This window comes from Pan troglodytes, chromosome 16 (genome assembly GCF_028858775.2).
Source record: "Pan troglodytes isolate AG18354 chromosome 16, NHGRI_mPanTro3-v2.0_pri, whole genome shotgun sequence".
In the NCBI taxonomy this organism is placed as follows: Eukaryota; Metazoa; Chordata; class Mammalia; order Primates; family Hominidae; genus Pan; species Pan troglodytes.
Genome location: NC_072414.2, coordinates 45,735,781 through 45,762,939, shown reverse-complemented (window position 1 = coordinate 45,762,939; position 27,159 = coordinate 45,735,781). Strand labels below are relative to the sequence as shown.

General features: G+C 38.9%; 1 protein-coding gene and 1 non-coding gene across 7 annotated transcripts in view; one reads left to right on the top strand and one right to left on the bottom strand.

The window, feature by feature from the left end:
• Nucleotides 1-9,984: 9,984 nt before the first annotated feature.
• LOC112205812 (U6 spliceosomal RNA) lies at nucleotides 9,985-10,091 on the bottom strand. The gene has a single exon (XR_002939895.1). It is a non-coding gene; the product is annotated as a U6 spliceosomal RNA (small nuclear RNA).
• A 1,325-nt stretch (nucleotides 10,092-11,416) lies between these two features.
• The window catches only part of WDR72 (WD repeat domain 72), a 247,699-nt gene continuing 231,956 nt past the window's right edge, over nucleotides 11,417-27,159 (top strand). For 3 of the 6 annotated variants that reach the window (XM_009429164.5, XM_009429161.5, XM_063794163.1), the window contains exon 1: nucleotides 14,600-14,690. The gene's annotated coding sequence lies outside the window, so the exon portion shown is untranslated. Of the gene's footprint in view, nucleotides 11,645-14,585; nucleotides 14,691-27,159 lie in introns of those variants that run through there. The other 3 variants (XM_003314678.5, XM_063794161.1, XM_063794162.1) reach the window with 3 other exon arrangements.

The window sequence follows — 27,159 nt, the reverse complement described above, 5'->3', positions numbered from 1 at the left end:
AATAGTAAATGCTAAATTCTTATTCTTCACTGATGATTTTAGTTTTAGTAGTAAACAACAGAAACCTACTCCAGAAGTTTAAGCGGAAAAGTAGTTTATTTAAGTCTATCGTGAGGACTGCTAAGGACAACTTAAGAGTTTAGAACTGCTCTGTGGAAATGTGAATACCACTGCTATTGGCACAGGAAGCAGAATTCTCACCACTATTGCTGTACTCTGGACCCTATCACTAGAGCCACTGCCACAGATGCCTCTGAAGTAGAGGTCTCTGCTGCCAATGTGGCTGAATTCTGCAAGCACCTACTTTGTTGCATTGATGCTAATCTATGGGTGCATCTGATTGGTAAGCCTAAGTTATGTACCTGAACCCGGGCTTCAAAGTAAACTGGGAAAGATATTTTACCTTCTATCTTGGGGAGTTAGCAGTGGGTTAAGTGGGAAATTTTCCCCAACTACAAATAGTGTCCCAAGAACCTGAGAAACCCAAAAGAAGAGTAAATGTCCATTATAATCTTCTCATAGCAAATTTTAAGTAGAATGAACTTTATATATGTGTGTATGTGTGTATATATATATATATATTTTCTTTTTTTTTGGACATGGAGTCTTGCTCTATCACTCAGGCTGGAGTGCAGTTGCGCGATATCGGCTCACCGCAACCTCCGCCTCCTGGGTTCAAGCGATTCTCCTGCCTCCGCCTACTGAGTAGCTGGGATTACAGGCGCCCACAACCACGCCCGGCTAATTTTTGTATTTTTGATAGAGACGGGTTTTCCCCATGTTGGTCAGGCTGGTCTCAAACTCCTGACCTCAGGCGATCCACCCGCCTCGGCCTCCCAAAGTGCTGGGATTACAGGCGTGAGCCACCGCACCTGGCTATTTATATATTTTTATGTATAAATGTTAGCTGTTATTATCTTTGTAATTGTTATCTTTTATTTTAAATAATGTTGAATTCAGTATTTGTATTGTTTCGCATTTGGGTAATTTTTTAGTATTTTTCCCCAGCGTTCAAACCGACTAGTCAAATATTTACCAATCATTTTTGAAATGCTCATACATATCAAGTAATTCATCTATTCTATCTTGTTCTCCTCTAAAGACTATTCTGCATCGCTTTTTTCCTGCTATACAAACTGGCTACTATTTGGGCTTTGGGCACGTATCTCATGCTGTGTTTTGCCTTCACTGCTTTCTCAAATCGATTCCCATTCCCATCATTCCTGGATGTCATGCTTTCCTTTTTCTTGGTTAATTTATTTGTTTACCTGAAGATATCCTCCGTGGCTTCCTAAAAAGTGTGTATGGGAGGTTTACATTTTTGTTCCTGCATTATGAAAATGTCTTATAATTGTTGTTAACTTGGCAGAATATACAATTCAAATCTGGAAATAGTTTGTTCTTAAAACTGTGAAGGCCTTGATAACCTGTTTTCTATTATCCCACATCGCTGCTGAAAAGTCTAAAACAATTACACTTCTTGTTCCTTTGCAGGTAACCTTTATTTTTCTCTCTGAAAGTTTTTAGAATCTCCTCGTAAACCCTGGCATTCTGTAAATTCACAATAATAATAATGTACTTTTTTTGCTTAATAACAATTTTAATGTGTTTTATTTTTAATGATGTTACTTCAGAAAATAAAAATTGGCAACCCCCATTTTCTTTGAAATTTTATTTAGACCTATGAAATTTAAAGTTTGGGAACTGCTTAGAGCAAGGATCTCTAACAAGCCTTTTGAGATCAGGTGGTCAGTTGGCATCCTTGGTCTCAATTATAGAATAGGCTTTCGTCAGTGAAAATTGATATACACTCATTATGCATGACCTTACAGAGTTTTATAACTAAAGTGGAGAGATCCTGCCCTTAAGGCAAGGTACCTTCCTTTAGGTATTATGTGCAGTTCTAGTGTTGGTCATTAGAAGGATGGCTTGTCCCTAGTCACCTAGCAGCAAGCCAGAATGCAGGGGAGAGAGAGAGAGACAGACAGAGAGAGAGAGAGAGGGGAGAGAGAGAAAGAAGAGACTCCATGTCTGTGTCTGCACCTCTGCAGAGACAGAATTAGTTTAGTAATTCTTATGTCTCACATGTGCATATTGCTTACAGTTTATATATGAGCCCCTGACTGTTAAAAATAAATATGTTTCTGAAGATTGTGTGATTTGTTTACAGTCACATACATAATGTCAGGCCCAGAATTCACAGATCACAAATCTCTGGCTCTTTCGTGAATTTAAAATAATTTCAGGTTTTAGTAAAAGGAAGTCTCTGCTTTAAAGAAGACTCAGGGATTATCTACCAAAGCATAAAAGTAAATAATTTCAAGTGCAAATAATTTCAAATAAATATTGTAAAGGTTGCACAAAAGAGGCATTTGAACCCATTCTTTTTCTATTTGTAAAGTGTCATCCTGATATGATATTTCTTGAAATGATTCTTGGTCTACTCAGTCACTGAACTGTTTTGCTTTCTTTTGGTGAGTTGTTATTACACTGGTGATAAACACATTCTAGTCTCTGCTTAGTTCTATTTAATACATGGTTAATGGTTAAATGAATGACCCTTTAGTTCCTAGGTTTTTTCTTTAAGTCTACCTACAGTAAATTCACACTTTGTGGAGTTTGATTCTATCAAAAATGGCAAATAGATACAGTCATGTAACCACCAACACAGTCTAGATATGGGACAGTTTTATTATCCAAAATACGTATTCCATCTCCAAGGCAACCACTAAAGTATATAGTCTCCAACCTGGCTTGTTTCATGTAGCATAATGCGCTTGTGATTCAGCCATGTTGTTGCATGCATTAATAATTTGTTCCTTTTTATTACTGAGTAGCATTCCAATATATAGATATATGAGAGTTTGTATACTCACCAATCTAAGCTGTTTCCACTTATGAATAAAGCTATGATAAGTATTCACAAACTGGACTTTATATGAACATAAGTTTTCATTTATCACTTTACCAAGGAGTAGCATTGATAGATCACAAAGCAAGTGTTTAACTTTGAAGAAACTGGAAAACATTACCCAAAATTTCTGTATCATTTTACAATCCCCCACCGCTGTTTGATAATTTTAAATCTTCTGTATCCTCACTGGCATTTCATAATACCAATATTTTAAAAACTTCAGCTATTTCAATAGGGGCTTAGTAATATCTCATTGTGGCTTACTGCGCATTTCTTTAATAACTAATGATGTGGGGCATTGCATCATCTGTTCATTTTTCATCAGTAACATTTTCTTTGGTGAAGTGGCCAAATCTTTTAACAGATTTAAAAATTCAATTGTTAGTGTACTTACTGTTGAGTCTGGAGCATTCTTTTGTATTCTGATAGAAGTCCTTTACCAGATATATGATTGGCAAATAATTTCTCCCGATCTGTGGCTTTTCTTTTCTTTCCCTTAATAGTGTTCTTCATAAACCAGAAGTTCTTTGATAAAGTACTATTTTTCAATTTTTTTATTTTATGGATATTGCTTTTTGCCTAACTCAAAGTAACAAGAAATCTCTTCTATGTTTTCTTACAGAAGATTTACAGGTTTATGTTTTACATTTAGAGCTATGATCCATTTTGAGTTAATTTTAAGGTGCAAGGTGTAGGTTAAAATGTATTCATTCATTAATTCATTTAGTGTATGGATGACAATAGTTCTAGCATCATTTGTTGAAAAGACTATCCTTTCTCCATACAATTACTTTAGCAACTTTAACAAACCTGCACATTGTGCACATGTACCCTAAAACTTAAAGTATAATAATAATAAAAAAAATTTTTTTTAATCAGTTAACTCTACACATTTGAGCCTGTTTCAGGATGCTGTTTTGCTTCACTGATGTATATGTCTGGGCTTTTACCACCACTGGAGTGTCCTGATTACTGTAGCTTGATAGTACGCCTTGATATCAGAGAATGTGAGTTCTCCAGAATTACTCTTTTTCAAAATTGCTGACTATTCCAGTTCTTTGCCTTTTCTTATAATTTTAGAATGTCTGTCAATTTCTTTGATACTATTATTTTTTAATTGATAGATGAAATTATAAGCATTTAGCATGTGCATGATGTTTTGAAATCCATAAATATTGTGGAATGGTTAAATCTTGCTAATTAACAAATGTATTACCTCACATAGTTATCATTCTTGTGGTGAGAACATTTAACATCCACTCTACATTTTTCAAGAATATATCATCATTAACGATAATCATTGTGCTGTATAACATATGTCCTGTACTTTCTCCTCTTTTCTAATTGTAATTACATCTCCTTTTGTCAGAGGTATTTGAACCAGAGCAACTCCAACTTGAATATGGGCTGGGTAAAATAAGGCAGAGACCTACTGGGCTGCATTCCCAGGAGGTGAAGGCATTCTAAGTCACAGGATGAGATAGGAGGTCAGCCCAAGGTACAGGTCATAAAGGCCTTGCCTATAAAACAGGTTGTGGTAAAGAAGTTGGCTAAAACCCACCAAAACCAAGATGGTGATGACAGTGACCTCTGATCATCCTCACTGCTCATTATATGCTAATCATAACACATTAGTATGCTAAAAGACGTGCCCACTAGTGCCATGACGGTATACAAATGCCATGGCAACGTCTGGAAGTTACCCTATATGGTCTAAAAGGGGAAGGGACCCTCAGTTCTGGGAATTGCTGACCCCTTTCCCAGAAAACTCATGAATAGTCCACCTCTTGTTTAGCATATAATCAAGAAATAATCATAAAAATACCAACCAGTTGCCCTGGGGCTGCTATACCTGTGGAGTAGCCATTCTTTATTCCTTTACTTTCTTAATAAACTTGCTTTCACTTTATGGACTTGCCCCACATTCTTTCTCATGCAAGGTCCAAGAACCCTCTCTTGGGGTCTGGATGGGGACCCCTTTCTCGTAACACTTCGGCTAACATCTCCCTGAGCTGGCTCCACTCTAACCACTGCAGCCTGTAGTAAACACTGTTCTACTTTCTACTTCTAAGATATCAGCTTTTTTAGATTCCACATATGAGTGAGATGATGTGGTATTTTTGTCTTTTTGTGCTTGACTTATTTTACTTCACATAATGTCCTCCAGATTCTTCCATGTTTTTGCAAATGACAGGATTTCCTTATTTTTTTATGGATGAATAGTATTCCATTATGTATGTCTATCATATTTTCTTTATACATTCATCTGCTGATAGACACATAGGAGGATTACACATCTTGGCTATTGTGAATACTGCAGCAATGAATATGGTATTTCAGATACCTCTTTGACATACTGATTTCATTTTCTTTGGCTATGTATCCAATAGTGGCATTGCTGGATGATATGGTAATTTTATTTCTAATTTGAGGAAACTCCATACCATTTTCTTTAATGGCTATACGAATTTTCAGACTTATCAGCAGAGTGAAAATGTTCCCCTTCCTTCACATTCTCACCAACACTTATGTCTGGTTTTTTGATAATAGCCATACTAACAGGAGTGAGGTGAGATCTCATTGTGGTTTTGATTTGCATTTCCCTGATGATTACTAATGATAAGCATTTTTTCAGATACTTCTTGGCCATTTGCCTGTCTTCTTTTGAGAAACGTGTATTCAGATTTTTGTCCATTTTTTATTTTTTTAATTGTTATGAAGTTGTTTGAGTTCCTTAAATAGTTTGAATATTAACCCCTTATCAGATGTATAGTTTGCAAATATTTTCTCCCATTTGGTAGATTGTCTCTTCATTATGTTGATTAAAATTTTTTCCCGCTCCCTAAATTATTTCTTCCCTTTTCCTTTTCTACTTGAGCATCTTGCTCTGTCTCCTCTTCCTTTTTCCATTTCTAATTGATGTGTTTTGATCTCTTTCTTATTGGAAGTTTTCTACATAATTCTGATGATCCTTTGTTTTTTATTATAATGTAAATTTAAAGTACTACAATCTGAGTTGGCATTCTTCCTGTAAGGTGTGGATTGGCAAATCCTCAGAATCATATGTATACTCACCCATTTGCTTGAGAAACTTGCAAATGTCATGCTTTTGAGGACTTTTTCTGGAATCATTCAATTTCTTTTGAGAAAATGTCTCCAGTATCCTGTACAGGGGTTATCTGCCTAGCTGTCAGCATTCTTACAGCTGTCATTCCAGCCTTGGGATCCCTGTTCCATATGTAGACTTTGTCCTAATGTCCCTCTATTGGTTGGGCAGAGTCTGGGGTCTTTCCATTCCTTTTGTTGGTGAGATGGGGTGAAGTCGGGCAGACAGGTAAACAAACTTAAGCATTTTATCATGGATAGAAACAGAACTCTGGGAAAGCATTAGAGGTGGATGAGAATAAATACCCTTTCCTGAGGGCTCAGAAGAGGCTTCAAAGAATAATCATCACAACGTCTGGGTTTCGAAGTAACCTCCAGGCAAACTGATTAATGAGTGGGAGGCAGAGATGGACAGATAAAAGCATTTCCATGAAGAGGTATCTGTGTAAAATCAAGAAAGCGTGGAAAAGCAGGGTCCATTTCTGAAGCAGCAAGGGCTTCAATGCCATAATGCTGACAATTAATATATGGATTAGAACAGGGAACTAGCACTTTATCTAGTTTAAAGAAAAACAATTAATATGGTTTTTTTAAAGTATCTAAAGCCTTTGCATTTTAATTCTAAATTTGAATATTACTTTATTTGCTTAGTTCAATCTGTACTAGTTAATGTATTTCAATTCTATCACTTGCTACTTGTATCTAACAACACATCATTTAACATCTTTGGTTCTCAATTATCCCATCTGTAAAATGGAGCTGCCTGTATCAGTCATGGTTTTTAGTTGTGTGCAAAATAAAGCGACATGCGAATCTAAATAGAAAAGGATTTTATGAAAGGGCGTTGGATCTCTCCCAGGAAATAGAAAACTAAGTTTGAATGTTATGCAATCCTGACAAAATCGAAAATCATACTGCGGAACTTGTACCATCATCACTGCCACCAGCTGGGCATAGACAGTGGATCCTGCACCATTGACACTCTGCTAGTGTCCTCGGATGCAGCCACTAGACACTGCACCACTGCCTTTGAAAATCAGGTGTGGCTGTGGTGCTGCCATCTCCCTCACAAGAATGTGTTTTGTCTAGAGCTGTGGGTCTGATTGGCAGAAGCTAGAACATGTGTTCGTGCCCTGTGTATAATGGAACACTGAAGAGTAAGCAATGAACTGTTTACAACTCCTCCAGGAAAAATACAGGCTCTGACTCCTAAAGAAGGAAGTGGGTTTCCAACCATGGAAAACAGGGGCAAAAACTGAATCATCAACAAGAATGACCAATGCCCACATAATTTAGGCAACCAAAAGGTTTTTAGAAGATACATGACATTATAATACAGAAAACTTTGAAAATGCCAGATATTATTATTGTTATTGTCATCCTTAGCACATCCTCATCAAGGAAGGTTCCTGAATAAATTCTGTATTAGTTATTTATTAATGTGTAACAAATTACCCTCAAAACTCAGTGGGGTATATGTAATAATGAAAAGGCCTTTATTATTGCAGAGTATCTATGTGACAGGGATTCAGGAGCGGTTGAGATGTGTGGTTCTGGTACAGTGTTTCTCATAAAGTTGCAGTCAAGATACCAGCTGGGACTGTCAGTCTGACTGAAGCTAGAGGATTTGTCTACAAGCTGGCGCATTCACAGGAGGAGGCCTCGGTTTCTTGACGGCTGCTGGAAATAGACCTCTGTTCCTGAACACATGGGTCTTTCCATAGAGCTGCTGGAGTGGCTTCCCCCCAGAGAGAATGACCCAAGCAGCAGAAAGAACAAGGTGGAAGTTACACTGTCATTTTACAATCTACATTTCACAGTTGTTCTCCATCATATCTACCGTGTTCTTCTTGTTGGAAGGTAGTCACTAAGTATTGCCCACAGAGAGAATTAAGGCTTCACCAGAGGGAGGAGTTTCAAATAATTTCTGGGCATATACTAAACCATCACGAGTTATTTTTATCATTTCACAGATTGACCAAACTAATTTACTTAGGCATTATTTCTAGTCATTTTTTGTACTATAATATGTCAGAGGATCTTTCTGATTGGAAATTACCACACCTTCTCCAAAGATATTTATTGTATCTGGCAAAAATCTTTCAGTGCTTAAAAGGAAGAGGGGTTCACACCGCATAGCATCTTATCAGCAAAGAAACACATTTCAACTATAAATGAAATATTTGTCCTTTTGTTCAAACACCTGAATCCTGCAGTATAGAGATTAACAGATTATAAAGTAAGTCATCATTGTCTGGCTAGCCTTATTGATGTGATGGGAGGAAAGGTAGGAGGTAGTTTTTTAAATCAGGACATTTTTCTGAGAACCACAAAGTATTCTAGGAACACAAAGTTGAGTGTCTTCAGAGGCCAAGCAGGTAGTATAGATGGGTGAAGACTACAGGGAGTGGCGAGGCCTACAACATTCAAATGCCAGTTAAAAATAACAGCACCAATACCAAGCCAACCAAACAGATCAACTTCCAGCGTCCAGTTTGGCTTTCACCTGCCAGCTTGCTCTTCCTGCTGATGTCTAAGCTCTAACTTGCTTTTCTTTTTGGGAAAAATAAAGATGTAAGGAACGAGCAAGCTAAGGGAATCCTTGTGGTTCCTTTCTTTTTGTTCTCCCTTATATCCTAAACTAAGGATTAACTGCACGTCCCCTTCCATCATCTACAGAGAGAGACAGAGGGCATGCTCTCTTCATCCTCTCCCATCTGTTACACTGAACACACTCTTGCTGTCCAAGGCAGTTGGTCTCATATGCATCCCCTCTAGGGGCATGTGTTAGGGGCACCGTGTTTCTTTAAATAGGCTGTCATTCCGGGTTTATTATTAGCCCGGTTTTGATCATGCTGTGTTGAGGCTACCTGTGCCTCGACAATATAGAAATTCATACACTGGAAACAAGGCCAAATAGGCACAATACTTCCCAAAAATTCTTTGTGGTTTAGGCGATAACATCAATGTTTGGGTTTGAGATATTCAGTGTACTATTAATTTTTCTTTATTCAAAGGAGAAAAGGCCCTTTCAAAACATTGCTTTAGAACCTCCAATTTTATTCAACCCTGCCTTGAATGCCAATTCGAGACGAGTTTTTAATGACCACTTCTCAGTCCAAGGATTAAGACCAAAGAAAAATAAGGATATTTTATGGCACTTATAAACTATGTTAGTTCATTGCATTCCAAAATGCAGTTCGTTCAACAGTGTGATAAGATACAACTTTTCCTTCATTCAGTCTTCTATTCACTATTCACCAAATAATTATTGAGCAAGGAGATGGTGAACAAACAGACATAGCCCCTCATGGAGTTAATAGTCAATCTAGTACATCAAATTTGCAAACACTGAGAATATGTATATTTAATCCCCAGTTAAATATTTCCTTGGTGGAGAAATTGGCTCTCACACACTGATGGAAGCATTTGCTCCAACTATTAAAAATCAACTTGGAAAGATGTATGGAGAGGCATAAAAAATAGGGATACATTTTGACTTAATAATTCTGCTTCTGGAAATCTGTCCTAACAAAATATTCAACACAGCATAATTTAGTTAAAATTTAGAAACAAACACCCAGCAAGTGGGAAGCATGGGAAGCAGGCATATTACAAAGCATCTATTTGATGGTCTATTATGCAGCTATTAAAAAGGATAATTATGAAGACAATGTAGCAACAAGGTAAACTTCTTATAATGTAATGTTTAAGGGAAAGGATATAAACTGTACCTGTATAACATTACAAATACATAAACAAGTACTTTTTCAGAGAGGCAAGAAAGAAATACACTGAAAAAAAGATACTAAAGGTTCTTTTAGATTGCTATTGTTTGAGATATATATTTTTTATCTTCCTCTTCTATATATTTATTTTAATGTATATTTATTTAATCTTGGAAAACAAATTATACTAAAAGTCCAATCCTCTTGTTTTTTAAAAAATTATGATTTATTTCACTTTGAAAAATGGAATGCTTCATACATTTGGATGTCATCCTTGTGCAGGGAAGATGCTAGTCTTCTCTGTATCATTCCATTTTTACTGTATGTGCTGTCGAAGCAAGCACAAAATGAACTCTTCTTAAAGAAGTGGAGAAATTATGAAATTTCATCTGAATGGGTGAGATATCAAATTGCATATCATGTTATTTTTACTTTAGAACTTATGGAGCTTTTTCAGTTATAATGTCATATGCTACATGAATAAGAAAACAAGAAATAAAGGGAGGAAGGGATAAACTGTTGCTATAACCAATACCCACTGTGTCAGGACCCAAGAAATACATATAGATTGGTACACAATCAAAGGTCTTATTTGTGTGCCGGAACTTTCAGAAATGAAGCCTTGGAGACCTCTATTTTATCCCATAAGTCAGGCGCAGGAACAGCCCTGAGTCCAGTCAAAGAAGTAGCAATGAATAAGATGTGTAATAAATGAGGTGGGCATGTCATTCTGTCAGTTGCTTCCTACTGACTAACCAAGAGCAGATAATTCTGCTTCTGAATTCATTAATTTTGGCAAAAGGTATCTTGGTCTACCTAATTCAGCTTCTCCATTTAACAGTGAGGAATCTGAGGCAGGTTCACATTATGATTTTAGTGTGCATTTTTGCTTTGGGGAGGCCTCTTCATTTATAAACAATATTAAAAATTATATCTTACAATGTCAAATTAAAAATGTAGACTTGGGTAAGGAAAGACTTTTATTCTAAAGGAGTATTGCAGTGGAGAGAAAGTGACTTGCAGTAGGAGGAGTGGGACTATTGCAATTAGGAGAAAACTTTGATCCTGAGATATACAAACCTCTCAAAGGTTAGGCAGAAAAGGTCTTTTCTTTTCTAGGAAGGAATAAACAATACTGGAAATAACAGGATGTCGAAAAGTGGAATGAGTTAGGGTGAATAATCTTACTGTAGAAAAGAGAAAATTCTACCCTATGATCACCCGATTTTCAGGAGGGGCTCTTAAGGAGGGGTTGTATCATGGCTCAGGCAAAGGGCAGGTCAAAGCTCAGGGGCCAGGAGAAAGAGAGAATTCTAACTAAAATTGGGTCAAGTCAAGGTAGCAGATATTCTGTCCACATTGGTCAGTGGGTGAAACAGTTCAGCTAATCATTAATGATGCAAAGAACGGAATGGTGGAGCGTCTATGTTCAGCTTTGTCATTAAAAAAACAAGGTTGGCATCAGCAAGTCTTAACTAAGTCACATGGGGGAGGATCTTTCCTTGTATAAGCTGTTTTCTAGAACACTAAAGAGTGGGAGGGTTCCTTTAACCCTTCATGTTTTCCAAGATCACAGGACTTGGGTAAAATTCAACATGGTCAGTGACTACATTGGTACAAAGACCAACACATTAAAATAATATATTACAAGACTTTCTTTGACTTAAATGTTCTTTTGTTCTTTTCTCTCTGCCCCCATTTTGTGGGCCCCCAAATTATTATGGATCCTGGGCACCATCCCTAATGGATAAGCCAGCCCTGATCTGAGACACAGAGAGGCTGAGGGTCTCTAAGACCACTAAGCTAGCTACAGCAGAGCTCAGACAAGAGCAACTAGGTCTAGACCTCTTTCTACATTTGCGACTACGAAGACTATGGAGAAGGCTCTGCTCAAGAGGTAGGATGAAGGCTTGGGGATGAGGGGATGTGTGGGGATATTAACTTTGATATAAGAACCTGCAGACTTAGAAGGAAAGAATTGGTGAGGGAAATTCATTAAAGAGTTGATGGCTGGGAATGCCTTAACAGTTGACTGTCACAGGCACATCATTCAACAATATTTATTCTGTATCTCCTACATGCTTGGTGTCCCTGCCTTTACAGAGCTTACAGTCAAGCAGGGGAGGCCAATGCACAAGCAATGGTAGTCAGTTGTGACAAGTGTAATGACAGAGGAAGCAAGGTAATTAGGAGTGAGTAACAAGCACACCTAACCTGCAGGAGGGAAGTGAGAATCCAGAATAGAAACGAACCAGTCCCAAAGGATGCAGAAGGCAAGAGGAGTGCTCTAGTAGGAAACACTGCATGCAGGAAGACCCAGGATATGTGAAGTTTAAGAGATGGAAAACCTGTGATCTTACTTGGGCCTGGCCAAATATCCTTAATATTTGGGAAGCCAGATATCAGTGAAAAAAATGAGGAGTTAAAATCTCTCCCAACCTGCTTCCAGGAGTATTAGAATCCAAGACTAAGGAGCCAATAGGATTTGGAGGGTAAAGTCATGTAACTGAGAAACCTTAAAAAAAAAGCAGTGTCTCCCCACCCCACATTTTACTAAACCACCCAGTCATTCAGTTTAGGTACTTAGTCTATTCACAACAGGCTAGGATGCTGGTTTCAATGTTGAATTTTTCACCCACTCTTGATACTTTTAATGGCTTTTCCCTATTCAGAGGCTGCATTTTTTGTTTTGTAGGTTTTCTGCTTTGGTTTTTTGTTTGTTTTTGTTTTTGTTTTTGACAGAGTCATGCTCTGTTTCTCAGGCTGGAGTGCAGTGGTACAATCAGGGCTAGATGCAGCCTTGAACTCACAGACTCAAGTGACCTTCCTCACTCAACCTCCAGAGGAACTGGTACTATAGGTGCACAGCCACCATGCCTGGCTAATTTTTGTATTTTTTGTGGAGATGGGGGTCTCCTCCTATTGTCCAGGCTGGTCTCAAACTCTTGGGAGCAAGCAATCTATTCACCTCAGCCTCCTAAAGCGCTGGGATTACAGGCATGAGCCACTATGCCCATGCAGTCTTGAGGAAAATGTCCTTCCATCCCTACCAAAAGATCTTGGATATATTGATTTCTTTTCTTTTGTGTATATACCCAGCAGAGGAATTGCTGGATCATATGGTAGTTTTATTTTTATTTTTTTGAGGAACTGTTCTCCATAGTGGTTGTACTTATTTATATTGCCACCAACAATGTATGAGGGTTCCCTTCTCTCCACATCCTTGCCAGCATTTGTTATTGCCTGTCTTTTGGATATGAGCCGTTTGAATTTGGGTAAGATGATATCCCATTGTAGTTTTGATTTGCATTTCTCTGATGATCAGTGATGTTGAGCACCTTTTCATATGCCTGTTTGTCATTTGTATGCCTTCTTTCGAAAAATGTCTTTTTGGGTCTTTTGCCTATTTTTATATTTATTTATTTATTTAGAGATGGAGTCCAACTCTGACACCCAGGTTGGAGTGCAGTGGTGTGATCTCAGCTCACTGCAGCCTCCACCTCTCGGGTTCAAGCGATTCTCCTGCCTCAGTCTCTGGAGTAGCATCGACTACAGGCACACACCACCCTGCGCAGCTAATTTTTGCATTTTTAGTAGAGACAGGTTTTCATCATGCTGGCCAGGCTGGTCTCGAACTCCTGACTTCAAGTGATTTGCCCACCTCGCCCTCCCAAAGTGCTGGAATTACAAACGTGAGCCATTGTGTCTGGCCTTTTGCCCATTTTTAAACTGAATTATTATATTTTTTCCTATTGAGTTGTTTAAGCTCTTTAGTACAACCACTACGGAGAATAATTTGGAGCTTTCTCAAAAAACTAAAACTAGAACTACCATATGATCCAGCAATCCGATTGCTAGGTATACATCCAAAAGAAAGAAAATCAGTATATCAAAGAAATATCCGCACTCCTGTGTTTATTGCAGCACTGTTCACAATAGCCAACATTTTGAATCAACCTAAGTTGTCCATCAACTGATAAATGGATAAGAAAAATGTGGTACATATACACGGTGGAGTACTATTCAGCCATATAAAGAAAGAGATTCTGTCATTTGCAACAACATGGATGGAACTGGAGATCATTATGTTAAGTGAAATAAGCCAGGCACCGAAAAACAAACTTCACATGTTCCCACTTATCTGTGGGAGCTAAAAATTAAAACAATTCAACTTATGAAGATAGAGAGTAGGAGGATGGTTATCAAAGGCTGTGAAGGGTAGTGGGGGGTGGGGGAGTCGGGGGGAGGTGGAAATGGTAAATGGGTAGAAAAAACAGAAAGAATGAATAAGACCTACTATTTGGTGGCACAACAGGGTGAATATAGTCAATAATAATAAAATTGTGCAGTTAAAAATAACTAAAAGAGTATAATTGGATTGTTTGTAACACAAAGGATAAATGCTGAGGTGATGGAAACCTCATTTACCCTGATGTAATTATTACGCATTGTTTGTCTGTATCAAAATACGGCATATACCCCATAAATATATACACCTACTGTGTATCCCCAAAAACTTAAAAAAAAAAAAAAGGTTGAGGTCTCGTCTCTGCCAGTGCTTAGGGTCAAGAGTTCACATCACCTGGGCTCTTTTGATCTAACCCCCCCTAACTAATTCTCTCCAGCCCTGAGAGGACAGGCAACCGCAGGCTGCTGGCGGGCCTTTTCCAGCCGCCACCGCAAGTGAGAGGAGGGAGGGAGGGAGGGAGGGAGGCAGCGGGTCCAGGCTGCAGGAAGGGAGAGCGGGTGCACCCGGCCCGCGGGCGGCTAGAGCCAGAGCGAGCCGGGTCGGCGCGCTGCTGGGGCAGGACCGGGGCGGGGCGGGGCGGGGCGGGGCCGGGACCCGTAACCCGTGACCCTAAGGGCGAGACCCGCCAGCCTGCCGGCCCGCCGCCCAGCGCCAGCCTTCCTGGCCTCTGCCGCTCCTCCGCCCCACGGTTCAGGTAAGGCAGGCACCCCCAGAGCTCAGGTCGGGCTGCCGGGTCCCAGGCTGGTGGTCTTCGTCTGCCCCTGGCTGGTGCAGCCGCACGCCTTCCCGCCTTCAGAGCCCGGCGCAGGAGGGGACGGCCCGCGCTTGGATACAGCTGGGCGGGGAAAGAGGGTGGGCGTGCGCAGCGCTATCTCTAACCCCTTCCTTTTGCTCTAAGTTCTTGCACTTGGAAATTGGAAAAGTCCCTCTTCAAACTCTTTTCCAGATGTGGCATCAGGAGTGAACAAAGCCGCTCATCTCGCAGTATCCCTACCTATGCTCCTGGGAGGAGTCTACCCCAGATACGTTTAGGGACCTGCCTTTCCCTATTAGGATAATTTCTTGGAACTTGGGAATTGGACTTCTATGGAACGGAATCGATTGAATTAATTTTATTTATTTATTATTATTTTAAAACTTTAATTTTAGGTCGAATTAATTTTAAAGCTGAGTTCAAGGGCAGGGAAAACGACCGGGTGGGCCTAAGCCTGCTGGGGTGTGACAGCTTGGGGCTGTGGGGACGGGGGCTGGCGAAACTTTACTTGCTCTGCCACTTGGGCTGAGTCGGCAATAAAGACTGCGGGGACGAGACTTTTGCCACTTGTAAGGCTGGATGAGAGGCAGGAAGATAAAGGGGGGACTGTCTGTGCTGACAAAATCTGGAAAAGGTGATGCACTGGGAATACTTCCTTTTGGAAACTGGTGCTTCCTTATACCATCTTCCTCACTTATTATAGCATTTTTGTATCCATTTCAATACAGTTAACGACGTTCTGTTAAACAAAACGTAGGTGTATGGTACGTTTGTCTTCCCCCGCCCGCACAGCCCCCCGCCCCCCCACCCCGCACTTTTGTGCTAAATGAGTTCAAGGTCAACGATTGGAGACTAGGTCACCTGTTGGGGATCTTTTTACCTGAAGTGTTTTCCTCCAACCCTTCCCATTGTCACTGCCAAAGCGCCATTCCTTTCTTCCCTGTTCAGCTCTCACCACTTACAAACCAGTGAAAAGGAAAGCGGCCACTTCTGTCACGCAAGTACTTGTGGTTAAGTTGGTCTTGTGCAGCTTTTTTTTTTTGTAAACATCACTTGTTCCTTTGTCTTTTTTTAATTCCTTCAATATTAAAATGTGCCAATAGAGTCTTCTGTAAAGAATGTAAAAGGCTGTAGGAGAAAGGGAAACTGCCCTTGAAGGTGTCTAGTAAAGTGATTTTTTTAACCTAAAAATTAATATTTTATATTGAGTTCCAATGCTTTCACTTCTTTTGGAAAAGATATTTTAAAATTATAAGTATTTTGTCAAGAAAATATTAACTAGGCTGGGCGCTGTGGCTCATGCCTGTAATTCAAACACTTTGGGAGGCCAAGGTAGGTGGATCGCTTGAGCTCAGGAGTTCCAGACCAGCCTGGGCAACATAGCAAAACTTCATCTCTACAAAAATCAGCTGGGTGTGGTAGTGTGCGTCAGTCCGTAATCCCAGCTACTAGGAAGCCTGAGGGAGTAGGATGACTTGAGCCTGAGAGGTCGAGATTGCAGTGAGCCATGATTGCATGCTTCACTGTACTCCAGGCTGGGTGACGGAGAAAGACCCTGTCTCAAAAGAGAAAGAGAGAGAGAGAAAATAAACTCTTAAGTTTCTCCCTGTGTGTGGAATCTTCCATTAACGGTCTCTACCCAATGAACTGAATGCTTTAGAAATCTGACCTTCTAGTTTATACATGCCTACTGGAATGGAAGAGTGCATTTGACTTGTGAAATAACTTAAAGGAACCTTGAAAATAATGGTATCAGTAAGATTTTAAGATTTCAAGTTTGTTGCATTCAGATATCTTTGTAGCTTGACAGCTCATATACTCGAAATTTCTGTTATTTAATAATAATGTTAGTAATAATGTTGCTCACAATAGGGGACGTCCTTTATGAATAATTCTTTTTTTTTAATTTTTAATTTTTTGTTGTTGTTGTTGTTGAGATGGAGTCGCACTCTGTCTCCCAGGTAGGAGTGCAGTGGTACTATCTCGGCTCACTGCACCCTCTGGTCCCTGGGCTCAAGTGATTCTCCTGCCTCAGCCTCTCCAGTAGCTGGGATTACAGGTGCCTGCCACCATGCCTGGCTAATTTTTGTATTTTTAGTAGAGGTGGGGTTCCACTATGTTGACCAGGCTGGTCTCGAACTCCTGACCTCTAGTGATCCACCTGCCTCGGCCTCCCAAAGTGTTGGGATTACAGGCATGAGCCACCGTGCCTGGCCATTTAGGAATAATTCTATCACTACATCATAAAAGGTACCTTTCTGGAGGCCTTTTCTGTATTTATGGTTATTTTTTCCCAGTTGTTAAGCTTTGTAGATTCAGTTCTTCTCTAGGCTGAATTGGAAGCAGGCAGATGTGGTGGAGACCTGGACTAAAAGTATCTATCTGTGCACCGAGGTCTAGGCCTAGGTCAGCTTTGAAGTCCTTGCAAGACCTGTTCCTAATCAGCTTTGGGGACCCAGGAGTTTCTTAATTTACATGTGTCACGTTTATCTTCAAAATGAGAGTGATATCTTTGGTCTGAAAAGACATTTGGGCCCCTTTGAACTTTTCTAAATAATGCAAATTTTCATTTACAGAGCTAGATATCATTGCTGTAGGGGAACACTGATTCCAGAATTTGCTCTCATTTCCAGAGGCTGTCCTCACATGCTGACCACCACCTCTGCCCCACCTAACCAGCATAGTGCAGTGATTAAGAATTGAGTTTTTCATAGACTGATGGATCTGTTTGTTTCCTATCTCTGACCTTAGGCAAGTTACTTATGTTCTCCAAGACTCATTTTCTTCATGTTTGGAATAGTGATAATAATGCATATTGATATTATGAGGACCGCATGAAGCAGTGAACATAATCTAAGCAGCACAGTGTCTACAACTTAACATATAGTCAGTAAGTGGTAGCAATTGTTTACTTTGACACTGACTTTTCCTCTCCCTCTCTGTCTCTCTTTTTTTTTTTAACAAGTTGAAATTCAACTGGGAGAAATGTAAAGCCCTACACAGTAAGCAAGTACAGGATGAGGGAGATGTAATTTACTGAACCAATCAACCTTTTGGTTAATTGACATTTTGTTGCTTGTGAGTTGGCAGTGAGTTGTGAGGGCCCATGTATTAGTCCTTTCTCATACTGCTCTAAGGACACTGCTCTAAGACTGGGCAATTTATAAAGAAAAGAGGTTTAACTGACTCACATTTCCACGTGGCTGGGGAGGCCTCAGGAAACTTACAATCATGGCGGAAGTCACCTCTTCACAGGGTTGCAGGAGAGAGAATGAGTGTGGAGCAAAGGGGGGAAAGCCCCTTATGAAACCATCAGATCTCGGGAGACCTTACTATCACGAGAACAGCATGGGGGAAACCATCCTCATGATTCAATGACCTCCCACTGGGTCCCTCCCACCACATGTGGGGATTATGGGAACTACAAGATGAGATTTGGGTGGGGATGAAGCCAAACCATATTAGCCCAGAAAGCTGATATGATTTTTAGATTGCTTTAGTATAAATTAGAACACAAAGTCCTGTGAAATCCTTATTCTCTTTAGGGTATCAGTACTCCTACTTTCTTTGTTACCACTTTCTTATGTTAAGAGGAATAATGAATTTCAGAATGGGGGAGTGAGAAGGTGTGGTTGATAGAGACTACCTTTTCTATTAGAGACTGAGCTATGCCCCCCACTTTTTTAGACTGGATATGTAAATTACCAGCTGAATGTTTCAGTAATTGGACTTCCTTGGAGAAACTCTTCTTGATCTCCTCCCAGCACGGTTAAGTGCAGCCTCTGCTACGCTCTCTACCTGCTTTGTGGGAACCAGGCCTAGCCCTTCTCTTTCTGCGGTAATGGAGGCCCCATGATCTGTCAGCATCATGGGACAGGAAGTGGGGCCTTCATCTCATTCTCAAGAGGAGAACAGAGTCAAGAACACAGTAGGTGCTTTATAAATCTTTGTTAAATTAATTAACTGCCACTTCCCAAACCACTGTTAAAACAAAATTGCTTTATTTTCTGTAATGCATTGCATAGTTTTCTTCTCTTTCTTAAATGTGCAAAACCCACTGCTAATTCTATATGCCCGCTTTTGAGAATCTATATGCCTGCTTTTGAGAAATACAATGTATTTAGCTGTAATTATTATTTAAAATTGAAAATAAAAAGAATTTGTAATAGCATCATCAATTTTTAGTTAAGGGAAATAATGAATGTGATGCCTAATAACCCGTTATGCCACATAGGAGCACAGATAATTATTTCTCCTCTTGTTGAGGAACTGGGATGTAAGCATTTAAAGTATCTTCTTTATATGCATTTTGATTTCCTATTGAACAAAAAAATATAAACAGGAAGGACTTCATTCTTTTTTCCAGTGAGATCACAGAGATAAACCAAGTTAGAGCAACTCTCTTGAATAGCTAATAGCTGTCGCCTGGGGAAGGAGAAAATTATTTTCTGCCTTTCATGTTGATGTATATAGAACATGTGTTCTGAGTAGCTCCTATTTTCACTGCCTCTTTTTCCAGTTGAGGTGCAACATAAACTATTTTAATTAATATTGTGTCACCAAAAGGGGTTGAAATAGCCAATTGAATTCTGCCAAGATAGAGTCTTTTGATGAAAACATATCTTTATTGATTGTGGATGAAGAAAATCATTCTTAAAATGAAATCCAGAGAAAAATCATATCCCTCAGAGAAAATTTCTGAGTGGCAGGCTGAGATTAACATCATAAAATTGAATTTGTGCTGCAAGCCTTTGATGTAATCAGCAGCTGGGAGATGGTGTTGCCCTTGCTGTGCTCTCTCTGATTGTGGTGAATTATTGTGTGGAATGAAATAAGTGTTTCTTGTGTCCCTCCTCCAAGAAATACAAACAAGGTATTACCAGGTAGTTTCTTGCTAGTTAAAATGGGTTGGATCGATTCCAGGCCTCTCAGGCTCTTATACACCCATGAACTATAGGTGTTGGATATTTATTTATGCCCTAGGGACAGAATTTCTTTATATCACTGGACAGTGACTTCTTTGGTCAGTAGAAATCAAGCAGAGAAGAGGGATCCCCTTTGCCACGGATTTTTTTTTTCTTAGAATAAGCAGAGGCCAGGATGTTTTAGAAAGTGCCATAGTGCCACATATTGCCTGGTTTTTGTTGGCCTGTAGGTTCAGGCAAGCCCTTTCGTGTCTCCCTCTGCTACCTCTTATGTCATAAACTGCATTGCAGTCACCCCAATGTGGAAATCTCACATTGTGTATTATGAGTCTTTTTCCATGACACTAGTGTTACGATGAGCTTTTTAGTGTTTTTGTATTAAGTTCTGATGCTTTGAAAACATTCTGGCCCATGCATACACTTCCACATATATAATGAATAGGTTTTATAGATTCAGACTCTTAGACTAAACAGTCTTTAGTCTAAGAGTGATTTGGCATCCTAATCACCCCTGTGGTTGAATTTAAGCTGTGTTTGTTTTGTTTTGTTTCATTTTCTTTAAAGAAATAGGTGGACTGGCTTGTCTGTATGGAACTGTAAACAGATGATGATGTCATCATTATGAATTCTCACTTTCAAGGCCTTTAAGAAGTGGTATGGGCTTTGAGATCATACAGATCTAGGGATGTAATCCCTAGGTATGTAGTCGTAGCCAGGGGATTTAGATTTACCGAGCCTTCTTTTCCTAATAACAGTAATGGTAGGTGTGTGGATTACTTGAGAAAATGCATAGGAAAGCCACCAGCACAAGGTCTGGAACACAGTTGGCGTTCAGTGAACACTTGCTGATTTGAGTATACAACACTGTGCCTTAACACTGAGAAAAGAGGCAAGGATAGTGAAGACAGAAGGTGGGATGTGTTTAGGAATAAGGGAAAGTAGGAAGAGCCAGGACTAGAGAAAATTTTGAATAATCAAGTGGTGAGATAGGGACTATGAAACAGAGGTGGGGCTTATCTTGGCTCATGACAGAAAATCCACAAAGATGTTCACAAAGGCTACAAAGGCTATGGTTCCTTCAGATTATGAGCCTCAAATCCTGTACTTCCTCTACCACTTTTTCCAAACCACCTTGGGATTCTGCATTCATAGCCTTGCTGATGAAAGTCTGTTTTGGCCTAGCTTCTGCTAGAATCCTTTAGTGCAAAAGGTGAGTTTAAAGTCTTCCCTGGCAGGTATCCCTGATTGGTAGGACAGAGTCAGAAAACACTAGAATCGTGGGCATTAGGGAGGCTTCTCCAAATAGGCCTTGTCCATATAGGCCTGTATTTCTGCCTGTGGGAGTGCCTGCCATTTGCTTATTCTAGGAGGAAAAATGGATTGTTATAATTACAGTGGACTGACTTCCAATGTCAACTTGTGCTGAAACTGAAAGAAGGGAAGTAGATGTCAGGGCCAAGGAAGAAGATAACTAGTCCTTGGAAGAACACAGGATTTTTACACAAGAAGCCAAAGTGTAAGGGATGACCCGTTGACAACCATGGGAATGAAACTTGGTTTGCTGTTGTGCCTCAGAAATGCTTCTACCAACCTACTTTACGTTGATTCTTTACATACTTAGGATTTGACTTACAGGTTGTGAATTCCTAGAGGGCAGGAACTTGTGTTTTTTCATCTTTCATTTAGTAGGGCTTTACTAGATACTAATTATTGAATTAATAAATGAATATATTCTTTTCTCAAGGAGCCGATAATGTAGATGGAAAGGAGATTTATTACACAAAGAGGTAGAGAATAGATTTTGGTATATGACCAATTGTGTGATTCAGACTAAAATTTAAATATATGTTTCAGGAATTGATACATGTGTTACTGAGATCTACATTCTGACTCGAAAGAAACAAAGTCTGTCAAATGCTGTATTACTTTTCTAGGAATGTATAACAAAGTACCACCCACTGGGTGACTTACACAACAGAAATGTGTTGTCTCACAGTTCTGGAGGCTGGAGGTCTGAAATCACAGTGTCAGCAGGGTTGGTTCCTTCTGAGGGTGAGACGAAGGTTCTGTCCCATGTCTCACTTAGCTTCTCGTGGTTTGCTGTCAATCTTTGGTGTTCCTTGGCCTGTAGAAGTCACCCCAACGTCTGCCTTCACCTTTACCTGACTTTCTCTGTGTGTATGTCTGTCTGCACATTTCCTTGTTTTATATGACTACCAGTCAGATTGGATTAGGAGCTCACCCCAATCCAGTATTACCTCATCCTCACTTAATTAATTATAGCCACAATGAGCCCATGTCCAAATAAGGTCATACGTGGAGGTACTCCGAGTTGGGGCTTCAACATATAAATTTTGGATAGGCTCAGTTCAACTCATATTAGATGAGAATGTGGCAGATTTTTGAAAAAATCAAATTGTTTTTTAAATTTAAATTACTTTACTTTGCCAATTTGATACTTTTGAAGTTTTATCTTTATCTCTCCTACTTAATTCACTTAATAGATGGGATCTACTGTAAGTTATGAATGATAGAATGAAGAATTATAAATGACAAGAATTTCATTTATCATAATATTGTTTACTTAGTAGGATTTATATACAGATTTTGAGATTTGAAAAACCTTCTGATAATAGAGTCTAATATTTATTGAATGCTTACTAATTAATGATTTCCAAGGATTATTTACTCACATCAACCTTATTAGATTGATATTATTATTTATCCTCATTTTATTGATAAAAATCCAACACAGAGTTGTAAAATAACCTTCCCAAGGACATAGATTGGTAGAGTTGGCATTTGAATCCAGGCTTACTGACTGGAGGGCCTGACCCACCGGTACATGCTGTCTCCTTACTCATTACGGCCGGGTGCAATAGATAATTGATCCCCTTTCATGGATGACAAAATAAGCTCGTTGGGTCACAAAACCAGCAAATGTATAAGATTTGTGATTTAAACTTAGGCGTTACAGACATATCTTGGAGATATTGTGGGTTCTATTGTAGGTTTGATTCCAAGCCTCTCTAATAAAGTGAATATTGCAGTAAAGCAAGTCACACAATTTATTTTGGATTCCCAGTGCATATCAAAGCCTATTAAGTATACGATAATGTAATATCTAAAGTAACAATGTGCATACTGTGATTAAAAGTACTTTTTTGCTAAAAAGTGCAAATGATCATCTGAGCCTTCTGCAAGTTGTACTTTTTGCTGGAGGAGGGTCTTGCCTCCATGTTGATGGCTGCTAATTGATTAGGGTGGTGGTTTGCTGGAGTTTGGGGGTGGTTCTGGCAATTTCTTAAAATATGACAATAATGAAGTTTGCTGCATTGATTGACTCTTCCTTTTGTGAAAGCTTTTTTTTTTTTAAAGTAGTCTCACTATGTTGCCCAGGCTGGTCTCAAAATCCTGGCCTCGGGTGATCCTCACACCACTCAGCCTCTCAAGTAGCTGGGATTACAGGCATATGTCACTGTGCTCAGACCTTTTGTGAAAGATTACTCTGTAGCATGTGATGCTGTCTGATGGCCTTTTACCCACAGTAGAACTTTTTCCAAAATTGGAGTCAATCCTTTTAAACCCTGCTACTTTACCAACTAAGTTTATGTAATATTCTGAATGTTTTGTTTTCATTTCAGCTATGTTCATAGCATCTTCACCAGGAGTAGATTCCATCTCAAGAAACCACTTTCTTTGCTCATTCATAAGAAGCAGCTTCTCATCCATTTACATTTTATCAAGAGCTTGTAGCAATTCAGTCCCTCTTCAGACTACTTTTAATTCTAGTTCTCTTGCTATTTCCACCACGTGTGCAGTTACTTCCTCCACTGGAATTTTGAATCTCTCCAAGTCATCTATGAGGGTTGGAATCAACTTCTTCTCAACTCCTGTTAATGTTGACATTTTGACCTCCTGCTATGAATCACAAATGTTCTCAAGGCACCTAAAGTGGTGAACCTTTTCCAGAAAGTTTTCAATTGACTTTGTCCAGGTATATCAGAGGAATCTCTACCTATGGCAGCTATAGCCTCACAAAATGTATAGCTTAAATAGTAAGAGTTGAAAGTCAAAATTACTGTTTGGTCCATGGGCTGTAGAATGGATATTATGTTAGCAAGCATGAAAACAGCATTAATCTCTTGTGCATCTCAGAGCTCTTGGTTGACTCGGTGCATTGTCAATGAACAGTATTGTTTTGAAAGGATTTTTTTTTTTTTCTGAGCAGTAGATCTCAACAATAAGCATAAAGTACTCAGTAAACTATTCTGTAAATAGATGTTTTGTCATCCAGGCTTTCTGGTTCCATATACAGAGCACAGGCATTATTCTTAAGGGCCCTAGAATTGTTAGAATGATAAATGAGCATTGGTCTCAACTTAAAGTCACCAGCTGCATTAGCCCCTAACAAGACAGTCAACTTGTCCTTTGAAGCTTTGAAGCCACCCATTGACTTCTCCATTCTAGCTAGCAAAGTCCTAGATGGCATCTTCTTCCAATAAAAAGGTGTTTCATCTACTTTGAAAATCTGTTGTTTAGTGTAGCCACCTTCATTAATTATCTGAGTTTAGAGCTTCTAGATAACTTTCTGTAGCTTCTCCAGCAGCACTTGCTGCTTCATCTTGCACTTTCATGTTATGGAGGAGGCTTCTTTCCTTCAATCTCATGAACTCAGCTAGCTTCCAGCTTTTCCACTGCAGCTTCCTCACTTCTTTTAACCTTCATAAAATTGAGGAGAGTTAGAGTGCTGCTCCGGATTAGTGTTTGACTTAAGGGAATGTTGTGGATGGTTTGATCATCTTTCCTGATCATTAAAACTTTCTCCATATCAGCAATTGTTTCGGTCTCTGATCATTCATGTATTCACTGTAGTAGCACTTTCAGTTTCCATCAAGAACTTTTCCTTTGCATTCACAATTTAGCTAATGGTTTGGTGCAAAAGGCCTAGCTTTAGACCTGTCTTGACTTTCAACATGTCTTCCTCACTAAACTTAATCATTTTTGGCTTTGATTTAAAGTGAGAAAAGTGCAACTCTTCCTTTCACTTGAACACTTAGAGGCCATTATAGGATTATTAATTGACCTAATTTTAGTAGTGTTTTGTTTCAGGGAACAGAGAAGACTGAGGAGAGGGAGAGAGGAGATAGGGGAATGGCCAGTTGGTGGAACAGTCAGAACAAAAACTTAATTTACCAATTAAGTTTGCCATCTTATATGGGCATAATTTATGGCACCCCAAAACAATTACAATAGTGATATTTACAATCACAGACCACCACAACAGATATAATAAAAATGACAAAGTTTGAAATATTATGAGAATTACCAAAATGTGATACGGAGACATGAAGTGAGCACATACTGTTGGAAAAAATGGTGCCTATAGATTTGCTCAAGGCAGGTTTGCCACAAACCTTGAATTTGTAAAAAAAAAACACAATTATCTGAGAAGTATAATAAAACGAAGTTTTATTCCCTCCCCTGGGGGAAATCCTTCCCAATTTTGGCTTCGAGCTCTAATTGTGCTCCCTCACTGGACACTCTTGCATTTACATTAACATAGCACCTATCACACTATGGGATGATTCAGGGCAGGCCTGTCTCCTTAGACACCAGTAAGCTCCTTGAGGTCTGTGACTTTCTTTGTCTTTCTTGTCCACATCCCTAGAATCCTTGCACAGTCTCTGACATGTGGCAGATAATAAATATTTTTAAACTAAATATATGTAAACAAAGGAAAAGGGACCAAAGAAGAGAAATCAGTTGAAGACAAAATAAATATTAATAAAGGAAGTAATTGAGTTGATAGAAGATGAAATCTGGAATAAAGGTAAAAATGTTATCAGAGGAGACTAGTATGGATATCTCAGAAGAAAATAATCTTAAAAATAAGAAAAATTGATGGAATGTTGAAGTAATGAGGAAGCTCATGTATGAGAGACTTGATTTTCTTGGTTAATTGAAAGAAAGGATCATCAACTAAGAGTGCTGGGATATGAGGAATTACCTCAGTTAGGGTGGAGTTTTGAAAGGTAGAGGAAAGGATTTGACTATGACAGAGGATTAAAGCCGCGTTTCCCAATGTGATTTTAGGTAGTACATACCAAGTATTTATGTTAATAGACAAGTATTTCTTTTAATGTGTATTTAAAAAATATAACCTGTACATTAAACCTCATGATTTTGTGGACACTTATGATTAAGACGATTCCAAAACAAATATACTTATGTAGCTTAATTTCTTCTTACCTAAGTTTAATTAATACTTAAGGCAAGTTAATTTAAAGAGAGATATTAGGCAAACAGTTTTCCAGATTGTTTTTGGATATGGGAAAGAAAAACATGAGTCAAGACCAGAAATAGGTTTGCAGAATTTATACACACGCAAAACAATTGTTTTGTCTAGTAGCATGAATACTTAGTTAAAATTAATCAAAAGATGACTCCACGGTAAATATTTTGAGGGCAAGGATGCTGTTTTTCTGTTCTTTGTGTTCTCTGCAGCCCAACCCACCACCTGGCTATATTTAGTTCTCAATAGATATTTGTTGAATTTACTTAAGAATAGCCTAGGACAATGGTATTTTTTGTTTATGTTAGCCACATCTAAGTAAAAAAAAAAAAAAGATTTTCACTGTAAATAGAGGGTTAAATGTGGTATAAGCTAAATACATATCCACTTCTTAAAGCCTGAACTTTGAGCTTTATACAAGGGGATTGTAGTTTCTTCAGTTTGTTTGTTCACTAATTGAATATAAATAAAAGTGAGGTTACTACCCAGAAAGAATTGAATTGTTCTCTCATACTTCTCTTACCACATCTAATGCTCATCTCCTTGACAATGACTAGAATTAGACACCCTTGGCCTTTCTTTGAATGTGTCAGCTCTGTTGCACTACAGCTTGTTGAGCGAGGAGGTGAAGTTTGAAGGCAATACTCTGTGAAAATCTTTGACTCACAAGTCTGGAAGAGCTGTGAGCTGTGATGGAAACCTCATCCATGTAATGAAAGAGATGTGATTTCTTGGCTGTTTTGCTTTATACGTGTTCCAGGTCATGAGTGTTTGGAATTCAGAGATTAATTTGCACATCTGTTTAATTCCTCCTTTGATCTCTGGGCTGTTTCAGCTTTGACTTTACCTGCTAAGATATTCTCTATCTAAAACACATTATTTTCTAGAGTTTACTAAGTAGAAGTTAATTACTCAGTAACAACATTTTTGGAGGAGCTTGGCGTTGATGTTGGTTAGGGGTTAATTCCGAAATAGTCATGTTCCAGTGGGTTGACCAGACAGAATGTTATGTGTTATTTAAATATGCCTTGGACACTCTTTGACCTCATAAAATATATTTTTTTACCTTTTCTAAGGAGTGATCTAATTACAATCTGTTGATAAAATAATAACTTTGGCTTCAGGAGCATGTTCAAATAGATTTTTGGTGGACAGGGCTTCTGCTGACCCATGCCAGCTTGGACTGGTA